The 12,887-nt window shown below is 42.7% G+C and overlaps 1 protein-coding gene across 4 annotated transcripts in view; it reads right to left on the bottom strand.

Annotated features, from left to right (window-relative positions):
• Nucleotides 1–3,097, bottom strand: part of VPS8 (VPS8 subunit of CORVET complex) — a 315,789-nt gene extending 312,692 nt beyond the window's left edge. For 2 of the 4 annotated variants that reach the window (XM_079921325.1, XM_079921329.1), the window contains exon 1: nucleotides 2,994–3,068. The gene's annotated coding sequence lies outside the window, so the exon portion shown is untranslated. The other 2 variants (XM_079921327.1, XM_079921326.1) reach the window with 2 other exon arrangements.
• Nucleotides 3,098–12,887: the final 9,790 nt, after the last annotated feature.

The raw sequence follows: 12,887 nt of genomic DNA, 5'->3' as shown, positions 1-12,887 counted from the left end.
AGCACAGGCTCCAGACGCGCAGGCTCAGCGGCCATGGCTCACGGGCCCAGCCGCTCCGTGGCATGTGGGATCTTCCCAGACTGAGGCACGAACCCGTGTGCCCTGCATCAGCAGGCGGACTCTCAACCACTGTGCCACCAGGGAAGGCCTAAATATACCAGTTTTATTACCTGTAATTGTTAAGCTTCAGATGATATTATTTGACTTATAGCATGCAGGAATCTATGCCATAATAAACCAAGTTATAATTGAGTTCTACCTTTATGTAATGAGGCCTGTCAACTACAGACGATCATCTTCATCCTTCAGATAGCAGCTAAAACTCTGCTTCCTCAAAAAAGCTTCTTTTTGTCCTGCTCAACTAAACTAGGTTCCTGGTTAATAAGCACCTATAACATTGTTCTCCTTTTATCACACTTACCACATTGCAATCATTTTTCCATGTCTGAACCTCCATTCCCTTCCCTCAACTGGAATGTAGGTTCCAGGAAAATGAAGACCATATCTGCCTTTTTTCATCACTGTATTCCCAGTGCCTAATTACATAGTAGCTATTCACCCCACCAATCCATCCACCTAACCACCTCCCCCCCACCCTCCCTCCCTAGGTAAGCGGCCAAGCAACACTGCATCACTGGCTTCCAGAGCCTTAAACAGCAGTTCTGGTCATTCAAAATAAGATATGGCTAGTCATTCTGCCCACAAAAGCCTCCCACCTTGCAAGTTCCCCTCTTTGCATCTAAGTGAGTTTTTTGTTAATCCCTAACATTGATTTTTTTAAATGATCATTTCGCTCATGTATGACATGACACAAACTCCAGAATTTCAAATATTTTGTTTTTTTACATTAATTCAGCCTATAGGCCAAGAGGAAAACAGTGAAACTGTATCATAAGTTCATTCAATTTATAGGAATTCAACCATTATCTACGGCAAATGGAAAGAGAAGAAAAGAAATGATTCACACAGAGCCAGGGACTCTGCATACCGCTCCACTCAATAACTACAAGCTTCAGAGTATGCATGGGGGGAGGGGGTGGGTATCCACTGGCTTTTTGGTCAGTCTCACTTCTCGCATGCCTCATACACGGCAATCCGTTTCACCTGTTCCAACATCGAGCAAAAACTGGCCGTGCTGAACTTCCTGAGAGATCAGTCTCTAACATGACTCCTTCCCCGGGTACTCAATCTTCAAGGTACTTTTTGAGGGTGCTCAAGTTTCACCCTTACTCATCGACTTCAGAAACAGACCCATCTTTCCTTTGGAAGACCGCTCCTCCTCCACTTCAACCATGTAATTTTGGTGGTGCTGCCAATCAAATACCCTCTCTGCTTGGCCAGAAGAATAAGCACATGACATTCTTGTATCCAATCTGGCCAACCAGTGTCCTTCCCTGAAACTTATAAATATTGGAGGTAGGAGATTTCTCTCTAGGGTGCTTAAGCCTGGATGACATAACACAAAGGCTGTTATACAGAATGAAGATAATTCACACATTAATTCAAAATTCACTTAAGAATAGAACAGTTTGTTCTTACAAATATATACAGATGACACCCGAAGCTGTAGGTTAAGAGAAGATGTTATCGAAACTCTGTGAAAACTATAAACAAAAGTTAAACATACTTAAGTTCAAAAGGCCTTACTTTTCATTCACATACATAACTGACATTTGGTGTCACAATGGTTGATATGTCTATGAAAGGGTGGGAAAGAGTTGAAAAATCACCAAGAGGTCCCAATATTCTGGAAGACAGAAAACATCCATCTGCCGACGCTGGTCCAGGTACAAAGGAAATGTATAAAGGATAATCAACATACTATTCCCTTGACCTCTGGAAAAAATTTCCTCACATATGTCTCTTTGACATACGAAGCCAATAGTTCAACCAGAATTTTTTCTCCCATTTATCGTTATTCTGCATTCTATGGAACACACCAGCTATTGACAGAGATTTCAATAGCTACTCTTCTTAAATTTAACCATGAGCAAACCCATATCTTACACAAACATATGTAGGGCCTCCATCCCCATTTATATTAGAGGTACTTGAAACACACACCTGATACTTAATTTATCTCCTAATCGCAGACATCTGGAGTAAAGTTGGCACCACAAGTTACCGACCACGTTTGGCTTGTTTGCTGTGGGTCGGGGAGTATAGTAGAGGACACAGCCTTCCTGACCATTCTAGTATCAATCTAACATTAGCAGGGTATGAAGGAGGCATGCCTGTTTGGAGAAGGCTCCCCAGCAGTTCCTGACCACCCGTAGCCATGAAACCTTTCTCACGGATACTATTTCATCCCACCTTTCCTCCTTTGAAACACACCCAAACATTTTAGGCAGCTCTGTTTCCATCTGCCCCACCACTCCTTCCCCAAGTACCACACTTGGAGAACTAACCAGGACACAGGAATGGCCTCGAACATCAGAGACCCACGTGTCCCCTGCTGCCCTCACTCTGGGGCACACGTTGCAAGCAGAGAGAAACTGGACCGAGCCTCACAGGGTGCGCACCAATCCTTAGATGGACATCCCATCTAAGCTTCTGCCTCACACTCGGGAAGCACACTTATCCCAGGCCTCGAGGGATGGAGGAGCCTACACCTGCGCCCCAGACCCCAAAGGCGGGCTACACACCTGTTCCGCTGCGGGAGGGAAGTGATTACCTGCCTCCAAGGCTCACAATCTGGAGAAGCGGGTGCACCTGCACCTCAGCTTCACATTCTTTGGAACCAACAAGTGGAAACTGCCTAACCCAAGTTCCAAGCCAAACACAGGACACTCTCCTCCGCCCCAGAGTCAACCCCGCCCGGACGGTGGGCCCTGGTCCTGTTAGCCCATCAGGGGCCGCTCGGTCAGCCACTCCAAGGCCGCCCCGCTGTCGCGCGGGGGAAAGGGCCGAGGCTCAAGGACCCGGCACGCGTTCTCCTCCCGCCCCGGGTACAGCCCCCCACCCCGTTGGCCCGCTCTCCGGAGATTCGTTACCTGAGCTCTCAGCCTTTCCAGCCCAGGATCCCAAGCCCGCGTGACCCGCCCCCTGCTCTAGCCCCACGCACGCGCAGTATCTACCCGGTGGCCATGCTTCCGCTTTCCTCTTCTCACCCGGGTCTCTCCTGGGCGGTCCGCCCCTCTACACCACGCCCCCATTTAAAGGGCCAGAGATACACTGTCTCACCCCAGGGACTTCTGGCGTGATTAACATCGTTAGGAACCGGAGAGTGGAAACGTCAGAGGAGGAGAGTAGACCAATAAATAGTAGTCCGTTAGATGAGAAGAGAAACCCTCCTCCAGCCCTATGTCAGTGAATTTATCTAGCATTTAAGAAAGTGAACCTATCTTCAGCCAGCCCAGAAAGGGTAGTTGATTCCCAACCAGTAATTTTTAATTTTAATCTTTTTAAATACGAATATAGAATTACCAGCTTTTTATTTTGCCAAATAAAGACAATTAGCACACACACACTAGAAATCAACTATTATTTTCTAATTTACCGTCAACATTGCTCCATAAAAATACATCTTAACAGCAAAAGTATAGGAGAGATACGCTCTCAAATAAAGGAGAGATCTTTAAAATGGATAGAACTATGTTTATTTCTCTTATTCCTCCTCAAGAAAGATGAACACTTTCAGGACAGACTGGTTTTTAGAGGCACCACTGTAGATAACGTGGGCCCCAGGACACAGATCTTATGCCTACTGGGGCCTATGGTCAAGAAAATAGAAGGAGGAAGCACACCAGAAAATGTTCCTGGAAGGAGATAGAGAAAATATTCAGTTGGGGAGACATTTATTGAGCATCAATCCGGTTCACTATACTTCTGGGTCTTTGAAGGACCCAAAGGTGGGTAAGACACAGCCCTGCCCTCCAGGTACTCTAAGAACTCAGTGTACAGACAAAACTACAGTGCAAGGCAGGCTGTTTTGAGTGCTATAAGAAAGGTATGAGATCATCATTTCAGGATCACACATGAGGGAAAATGGGGAACACTTCAGGGAGGATGTGCTGTCTTATTAGGACGCTGAAGGATTTCAGTAGGCAGAGAGCAGGGAGAATTCCTAGCTGAGGGAACAGTGGGATTAAAGGCATTACAAAGCAAGATTGGAGACAAGCTGCTGGCCTGATGTGGCTCTGACATGGGCAGTGGCTTTCAAATTTTTTGATCATCACTCACAGTAAGAAATACATTTCAGCTATGACCTTGTAACCTAGTGTGTGTGTGTGTGTGTGTGTGTGTGTGTGTGTGTGTGCGCGCGCGCGCGCGCGTGCGCGTGCATGTGTGTACACCCTGTGACATTGTCTTTAGTATGTGCAATGCAACTTGGTATTTTCTATTTTTTTTTTTGATGCTGGTTAAAAAATTGATTTCATGACACTAATACATAGCAACCCATAGCTTGAAAGCACTGGTGTAGAGTGTGTTAGAGGTACAAAAGGCTCAAACCAGATCCAGGAGGGCATTAATGCCAAGCTGGTGGGTCTGATCTTCTGGTAAGAGCCTTTGGAAGTTCTTAAGCAGAGGAGTGGCATAACTGTAGCTGTACTTTAGAACTCTGAAGACCTGTCTTTAGTTCTGAATATCACATTGTTAGAGGAAACTTATTAAACAGGAGCCTGTCTGGAGCAAGGTAAGCAGGCTGGTGAAATCGGAGACCCTGACAGAGAACAGCTGAAAGTGTTAGGCAGAGAGGAAATTGACAGAAGTGGGGGGAGCTGGGTTATGGAGGTGGGAGGTGGGGAAGGTTGCTAACTGACCTTCTTGAAACATCTCTGCTGTAGTTGTAAACTTACTCTGTGTAACTCTAGAAAGTAGACCTGGGACCTGTGGATAGATGTTGTAGGGAAGCAATTCCAACTCACAGTCAGGAGTGTTTTAGCATGGTCCAACTGACATGCTGTCCTTTATAGGGCTGTTTACATTAATTAAAAAAAATGAAACTGTTGTATACTTATTATTGAAAACTTGAAAGAATCAGGAAATATAAAAAGTAAAGCATAAATTACCCACATTTCAGGAAAAAAGCACTCATGGTTTTGACTTATTTTCGTTGGGTCTTTTACTTTGCATATTTATATTTTTTATATAATAGAACTATATAGAAAATATAGTACTGTACCCTGCTTTTTATTTTTTCCTCAATGTTATATCTTTTTGGTTTTTTTCAAATTTTATAGAAATACAGTTGATTTACAATGTTGTGTTAATTTCTGGTGTACAGCAAAGTGATTCAGTTATATATATATTCTTTTTCATACTCTTTTCCATTATGGTTTATCACAGGATATTGAATATAGTTCCCTGTGCTATACAGCAGGACCTTGTTGTTTATCCATTCTGTATATAGTAGTTTGAGTCTGCTAATCCCAAACTCCCAATCCTTCCCTTCCCCACGGCAACTACAAGTCTGTTCTCTGTGTCTGTGAGTTTGTTTTTGTTTCATAGATATGTTCATTTGTGTCATATTTTAGATTATACATATAAATGATATCATATGGTATTTGTCTTTCCCTTTCTGACTTACCTCGCTTAGTATAATAGTCTCTAGGTCCATACGTGTTGCTGCAAATGGCATTATTTCTCAATGTTAGATCTTGAAAATTATATACTGTTATTCAAATTGTTCACAAATATTTGTAATGCCTACATAATTGTTGATAATATAGTTGATGTCATTATTTTTGGACATTAGGAGGGTTCCTATTTTTCACTGTTAACAGGAACAGGGCCATGAATATCTTTATACAGAAATCTTTGCCCACATTTCAAAATTATTCCCCTAGGATAAAAACCTGTAAGTGAAATTACTGATTCAAATGCTTTGAAAACTCTTAAGTCTGTGAATACCTACTGCCAAATTGCTTTCCAGAAAATTCAGGCCAGTTTTCATTCTCGCCAAAAGTGTTCAAGGGTGCCCATCACACATACCCACCAGCATTTATTTTATCCTTTTAAAAAGCTTTGCCAGTTTGATAGTGGAAGTGGCTCTAATTTTAATTTGTATTGGATTACTAGTGGGGTGGAATCTCTTTATGAATTTATCAACCCTTTATAGTTATTCTGGGAATGCAATTTCACTGCCTCTGTTTGGATTTGTGATTGGCAAATAGCACTAAGTGAATTGTTGCAGACGTATGAGAAAAAAAACACAAAGGGACTTAAAAAACAAATGATGTGGTCACACCAAGTTATAGCCAAATTATATTGTGGTGTACCATACAAAGAAAGGTTAGTGGGAGAACTGAGTCATCACAAAGTACGTGGTTAAACAGGTCTGTGCTATTGCAGTCAGTAAAATATTTATGTTGTGAGGGGCAATTTGGTTTCAGCAAAACACCATTCCTTATATTAAGTCAACATTGTAAATTTTAATTTCCCCATTTGGTAGTTCTGTTTGTATTTACTTTATAAATTTGTTTTGGATTTATAGATGCATAAAATTTATAAAAATGAATCTTTTCCTTAGTTTTGTGTTTACATATATACACATATACATATATGTGTATGCAACATCATAAAAAATAATTTAAGCCAACTCTAGAGATCCATGAGACTCTTTTTCCCTTACAAGGAACCTGAACATTATTTAAGTTTGAGAAACATTGGTATTAGAGTTTTCTTAAAATTTCATTTGTCATTATGTAAATATAGGCATTGGGATTTTAAAAAAAGAAGAAAAAGGTAAAAGTGGTGTCAGCTTATATATTGGATTTTTCTACACAGAATATTGTTATGATTTGCTTGCCTTTGGAAAGAGCACCAAAAGCTATACTATGTTTAGGGTTCAGAGAGTATGTTTTGGCTTAAAATGTACCATTTGTCAAAGTTAACTTTGCACAGGTCATTAAGACCTAGACAGAAGAATTTTGGGCTTTATTAAACTTGTCTTTTTAAGTAAGACAAAGCAATTGAGCAGTTAGCAATTAAAATGGAACCTCTGTGAAGTGGTCTTAAGAGAAATTAAACCCATGAGAAAAAGGCCCCACATGCAATGTAGGAGCCTTGGGGCGTGGGAATCAGTGAGGGTGGGCCGACGGCCAGGAGCTAGAAGGGCAGCACCACTGAAGGAATGCTGCAGAAGGATGATGTCCTGATACCCAACACAACTCTTCCAGCTTTCCCCAAGGCAGGAGGGATGGAGAGCATGGTCCAGACATTGCTATTACATTGTATCCAGAGTAAGCCACATTTATCCTGAAGGAAAAAATGTCTGGGGCCTGAGAATGAGAGAAAGAGACTAGGAGGTGAATAGTTGTGCCATTTCTTTCTTTGTTCACAATCACAAAATAAATTGGCCTCTTTTCCTTTTTAAAAAAGGAACCTGATGTACAGGGTTCTTAGTGGGTCAGAGCACCCAAGACAGCTGGAGAGAAGTGAAATTGGTTATCTGTAAGTTACTCAAGCTGGTCCAGATGTCATTCTCAGGTTCCCTCTGCCTGGAATGCTCTTTCCCCAAGGTAACTACATGGCTCACTCCCTCAGCTTCTTTGGGACTTTGTTCAAATGCCACTGTGTCAGTCAGGGCAACAAATGCAAAGCAGATGGGGGTGAAGTACTCTCCTCCATCCAGGACGCAGGGACCAAGGTTCTTCCCATCTGGTGACACTCTTTGTTGAACTCATGGCCTCTAAGTTCTCTGAGGCAGGAAGATGGGAAAGGCTTACTAGCTCTAAACCACCTTGGCCTGAAAATATGCACCACTTCTGCTCTCAGTCCATTGGCCAACAGCAGCCACCTGGCCCTGCTTTACCACAATGGAAGCCAGGAAGTGTAGGGGAATACTCAGGATATCTGGGAAGCACATGTGACTCTCCCACAGACCACCCCTCTTTCCCCCAGGACTCACTCACCACCCTTTCAGACTTTATTGTCTTCCATAGTACTTACCATCCTCCAAAATGCTGTATATTTTATTTATCTCTTAAGTTTCTGCCTTCCCCACTAGTACATAAGCACCATGAGAGTGGAGATTTTCATCTGTTTCATTTATGTTTTTATCCTTAACATCTAGAACAGTACTTGGCATATGGTAAGAGCTCCATAATTTTTTATTAAATAAATGAATGAATTCTGCAATAACAGTTTATATTTGTGTGTGGTGGGGTATCACATACACTGACCTGAGGATGCTTCCCAAGAAATAAAGAGCCCCCCCTTATGCATACACAAGCATGTATTGAGTGCCTACTATGTGCCAGGCACCATGCTTGGTGCCAGAAACACAGGTATGAGCAATACTCCCTGATCCCTAGCTAGGAAGAAACAATTAAAAATGCAATATTTATTAAGACCCATAATAGAAATAAATTATGAGAGCTCAAAAGGCCAAATTCTTCTGAGCTTTAGTGAGAATCAAATTTTATATCCAAGTATTACTAGAATGGCAATGAAAAAAGAATGAGGGTGGGGGACTGGTAGGGGACTCAGGAATCATAAATTGCTCCCCGAAGTCATCAAGGAAATAAGATCTATATTCTCTACCATTTTGTATTCTTGACAAAAGTTTGCCTTTCACTTTTCATTCACCCATTCATCCTAGTGCCTTCGCACATTCTCTTTCCCTTCAGCCCTAGAGTACAGAGCAGCCCATGTGCACTTGGTTGAGAGAAAGATCTCACTATTTAAAAATATCTTTCTGATAAATTCACGATTCCAGAAATGCCATCATTTGAAATCTACTTAGAGTATTTTGTCTTCCAGCCCCACCCCTGCCACTCCTCCTATACTCCTGCAAGCAAATAAGCACGCATTTATCAGTCTTTTGAAGGGAGAAGTGGCATCATGGGAGCCCTGCCGGAACTTAATAGCAAAAAGAGGGTGGAGAGGGAGGTTGGGAGTTGGGATCTGGCGTATAAAGGGGACACTAAGCAGTCCCTGAAGACTTGGACTGGGTATCAGACAAGGGAAAGAGCAAGAAAAGAGCAGATGGGCTCCCCTGGTGGCGCAATGTTTGAGAGTCCGCCTGCCGATTCAGGGGACACGGGTTCGTGCCCCGGTCCGGGAAGATCCCACATGCCGCGGAGCGGCTGGGCCTGGGAGCCATGGCCGCTGAGCCTGCGGGTCCGGAGCCTGTGCTCCCCAATAGGAGAGGCCACAACAGTGAGAGGCCCGTGTACCGCAAAAAAAAAAAAAAAAAAAAAAAGCAGAGAAGATGCAGAAACAACGAGGGCATCAAATGCAAATTTCACCTATTTCACCATTTTGCCTGGGGATAGCCTTGCTTACACAAAATGACACATACCTCTGTAACACAGAAAGGGAAGCGTTGGGTTCTGCTGAAAATGAAAGAAAATTCAAAACAATAGTAATGTTCCACTGTGTCAGGCCCCAGACTCCTTCTTTCTCATTTTTCCTCTATGGCGGGGTGGGGGCGGGGGGGGCCTCAATTCCCAAGTCTATCTCCTGGTCCAAGTAGTCTGCTCCAACCATCACATCCACCTTCCAACTAGCAAGGAAGAGAAAAGGAAGGAAGAAGGTATGTAAGCTATTTATTGTTTGTGTAACTACTCCAAAAATTAGAGGCCTAAAACAGCAACATATATTATCTAACAGTTTCAGGAATCCAGGCATGGCTTAGCCAGGCCATTTGGCCCAGGGTCTGTCACAAGTCTGCCACCAAGGTGTTGGCTCAGGCTGTGACATCTCAAGCCTCAAATTGGGAAGGATCTGCTTCCAAGCTCACTCACATGGTTATTGGCAGGATTTGCTTCCCTGCAGGCCGTTGGACCAAGGGCCTTAGTTCCTTGTCACATGGGCTTCTCCAAAAGGCCACCCACAACATGGCAACTTGTTTCATCCGAGCAGGCAAGAAGAGACATCAAGAATGTGAGCAAGACAGAAGTCACGGTCTTTTGTAAGCTGATCTTGGAAGTGACTTCCCATCATTTTTTGCTACAGTCTATTTGTTAGAAGCACTAGCTCCAGCCCACACCGAAGGGGAGAGAATTACACAAGAGTGTGACTTCCAGGAAGTGGGATCACTGGCAGCCACTTTAGAAACTGCCAGCAAAGAAGGTTATGCCCACTCCCTTCAGAGACTCTTTCTTAAAATTGACTACATCAGTTCTGCCCACATCTAGCTGCAAGGGAGGCTGGGTAATCTAGTCTCTATTCTGGGTGACTGTCAGCCCAGCTAAAACTTAGGGACTCAGTTCTGAAGAGGAATTACCGGATTCTGGAGAGTAGAAGACTTGGTTGTTCTGTGTGCCAGCCCCAGGCATTGAGGGCAAGGAGGAGAAATATCTTTGGGTAGAGTTGTAGAATCTGAGTTCAAATCCTACCTTTGCTATACCCTATGCTGAGTGAATTATTTAACTTCACGGAGTATCATTGATACTCAGTATCAGACTAAATGAAATGTGAAGCATCTTGTACTTGGTTCGTTCTCAATAATACCTACTGGAACTGTTTCAGAGGTAGCTTAATATCTCAGAAACTTTTAAACCAGGCTCTGACACCCAACCAGCTTGCCATGACTCCATGCCTTTCACCTAACCTCTTTGCACACCAGTTTCTTGTTGGTAAAAGGGAGTACAAACACCTGCCCTACCTATCTTATCAGGTTGTTATAAAGATAACGTGTATGAGTGTATCAGAGTTTTTTGTTTTTTGTGTTTTAATTCAAAATGCCATGCAAACTTATCTTGGCATTAGTGGCCACCGGGTGGCAGTGGGAAGAATGGGCTTGGGTTATGGCCCACGGCCGCCAGATGGTGCTGGCCTTCAGCAGATAATACCCTGGCTTTGCTGGGAAACTGCAAGAGAGCCAAAAGTCTCTTGGAGATGGCCAGTGCAACCCCTCATCTACAGATGAGAGAAATAAGACCAGGGGAGGGTGTGGGGAGGATGTCACACAGCAGTGAGTGCTGAAGCCCTGCTTTCCTGACTTTAGTGCGATCAGGGCTAAGGATGGCTCTTCTTTCTACACAGAATGATGCTCTCACTTTCTCTCCACACTTGCACTGGAGACCAAAGTTGTTCACTGTCTTCTTGTTCATGGAATTACCAAATTTTAAAAGCCTGAAAAATGTCCACAAATAGCATCTGTCTCTCTGGCTCTGTAGCACAGTGGTTAAAAACATGATTTTAGCATCAAACAGACCTCAATTTATATCTGTATAGCAGGCTCCTTACTGCAAAGTTAAGATAATTTCTACCTGCTAGGGTCAGTGTGAAGTTAAGTGAGATAAAGCACATGAAAATAAGAGGTAACATTAATTAGTGCACACTCATTTAAGCAGTTTATGTGTATTTAATTCATCTAATTCTCACCATAACCTTAGGTAACTTTTATTATGTTCATTTTACAGAGGAAGAAACTGAAGCATAGATAGGTTGTAACTTGCCCACACTCAGAGCTGTAGGTGGAGGAGTCTGGATTTAAACCTGTTTTCAGAGCCCATGCCCTTAACCATATGTATTACTAATTGTTTGGCAGAGAGTAAATGTCCAATAAATAACAGATCTAGATCCACAGGGGCCGAGCTGAAGATTCCAGCTTGAGGGACAAGGGTTTGGAATGCATGGCATGACCATGATGCACCTACACTTTCAGAGTGGAGAGAATAGCACACAGTTGGATGAAAAGTGTTAAGTATCCAAGTTAATAAAACAAAGGTAACTAACAAAAACTTTTCTAAAAAATAAGTGAAGCACAGCAACTGGGCTTTAGACTTTAGAGGCAGAGAGGATAGGATTTGACTTCTGATCCTGCCTCTGGCTAGACCTTAGGCAAGTTGTTTAACATCTTTGAGCATCAGTTCCCTCACCTAAAAATTGAAGCTAAAACTCTACCTTGCAGAATGACTGTGAGTATTAAAGCCACTGTGGTTAAAATGCACATTTTTTAAATGTACACAGTAGAGCAGACATTTGATTATTACAATTCTTATTATTCCACAAATATATATTGAGCAGATTGAAAGGGATTTAAGATGTTAAGATATTGTTCTTTCCCTCAAGGAACTTATATAGGGGAGGTGATGGACGTACATACCATTTGGTAGAAGGTCTCTTAGGAGAGCTGAAACATGTCGTGGGAATTAGAGGAGGGCAAGGTATTTTTCTAGCAGTGACAATTGGAGAAGGTTTCATGTATATGATATTTAAGATTAGTCTTCAAGGACACAAAGAAGGTGAGAAGAATATTCCATAAACTTTATTAGCAAAGGTAAAGGGGCCAGAAAGAGCCTGTTTGTTTGGGGAATAGTAGGCGGTCCACATTAGAAATGTGAGTCAGGCTTGAGAGTATGGCAGCAGAACAGGAAGGGAATTTCTGGTTAGACTTGGCACGTTAAACATATGCATTTGACCCTGTTCCTAAAATGACAGTAAAGTAATAACATACAAACCCACGAGGACTCCAGGAACAAGAGAAGAGACAATAGCTGATGGAAGATATCCCCCAAAATTTGGAAGATGGAAAGTAGTTAGATGAGTATTAACTGACTAAGTAAAGACAATAAAGCTGCCTGAAAGGCAGGCATGGGGTGAAGAAGCCTTCAAGAAGGAAGCCAGTTTGGTATGAAAACCAAAACAAACAACAAAACAACAACAAAAACCCACCAAACCTAGAAAAGTTTAGAAAATAGAGGCACCAGGTAACTCTGAAGCTAAAAGGATGGAGTTGGGCTGAAAACACAAGGAAGAGCTGAAAGTCTGATTCTTCTCTCCAGTCCTTGTAGCCAGATGACTTTTCCACCCCACCCAGCAAAATACAGGAGGTTCACTCTCTGGAGAGGCCAAAGGAGAGAGACTGTGGACTTGGGGAAGACACCAGGCAAAGCAAATGGAAGAGGTAAGGCACCATACTGAAAACAGGGGGATTAAGTAAAAGTCTCCATTCTTAACTTTTACCTTAAGTAAAAGTCTCCTCCACCTCT

This window comes from Stenella coeruleoalba (assembly GCF_951394435.1).
Source record: "Stenella coeruleoalba genome assembly, chromosome: 5".
Taxonomy (NCBI): domain Eukaryota; kingdom Metazoa; phylum Chordata; class Mammalia; order Artiodactyla; family Delphinidae; genus Stenella; species Stenella coeruleoalba.
Note: the sequence above shows the minus strand (reverse complement) of the source record. Positions and strands in the feature narration are given on the sequence as shown.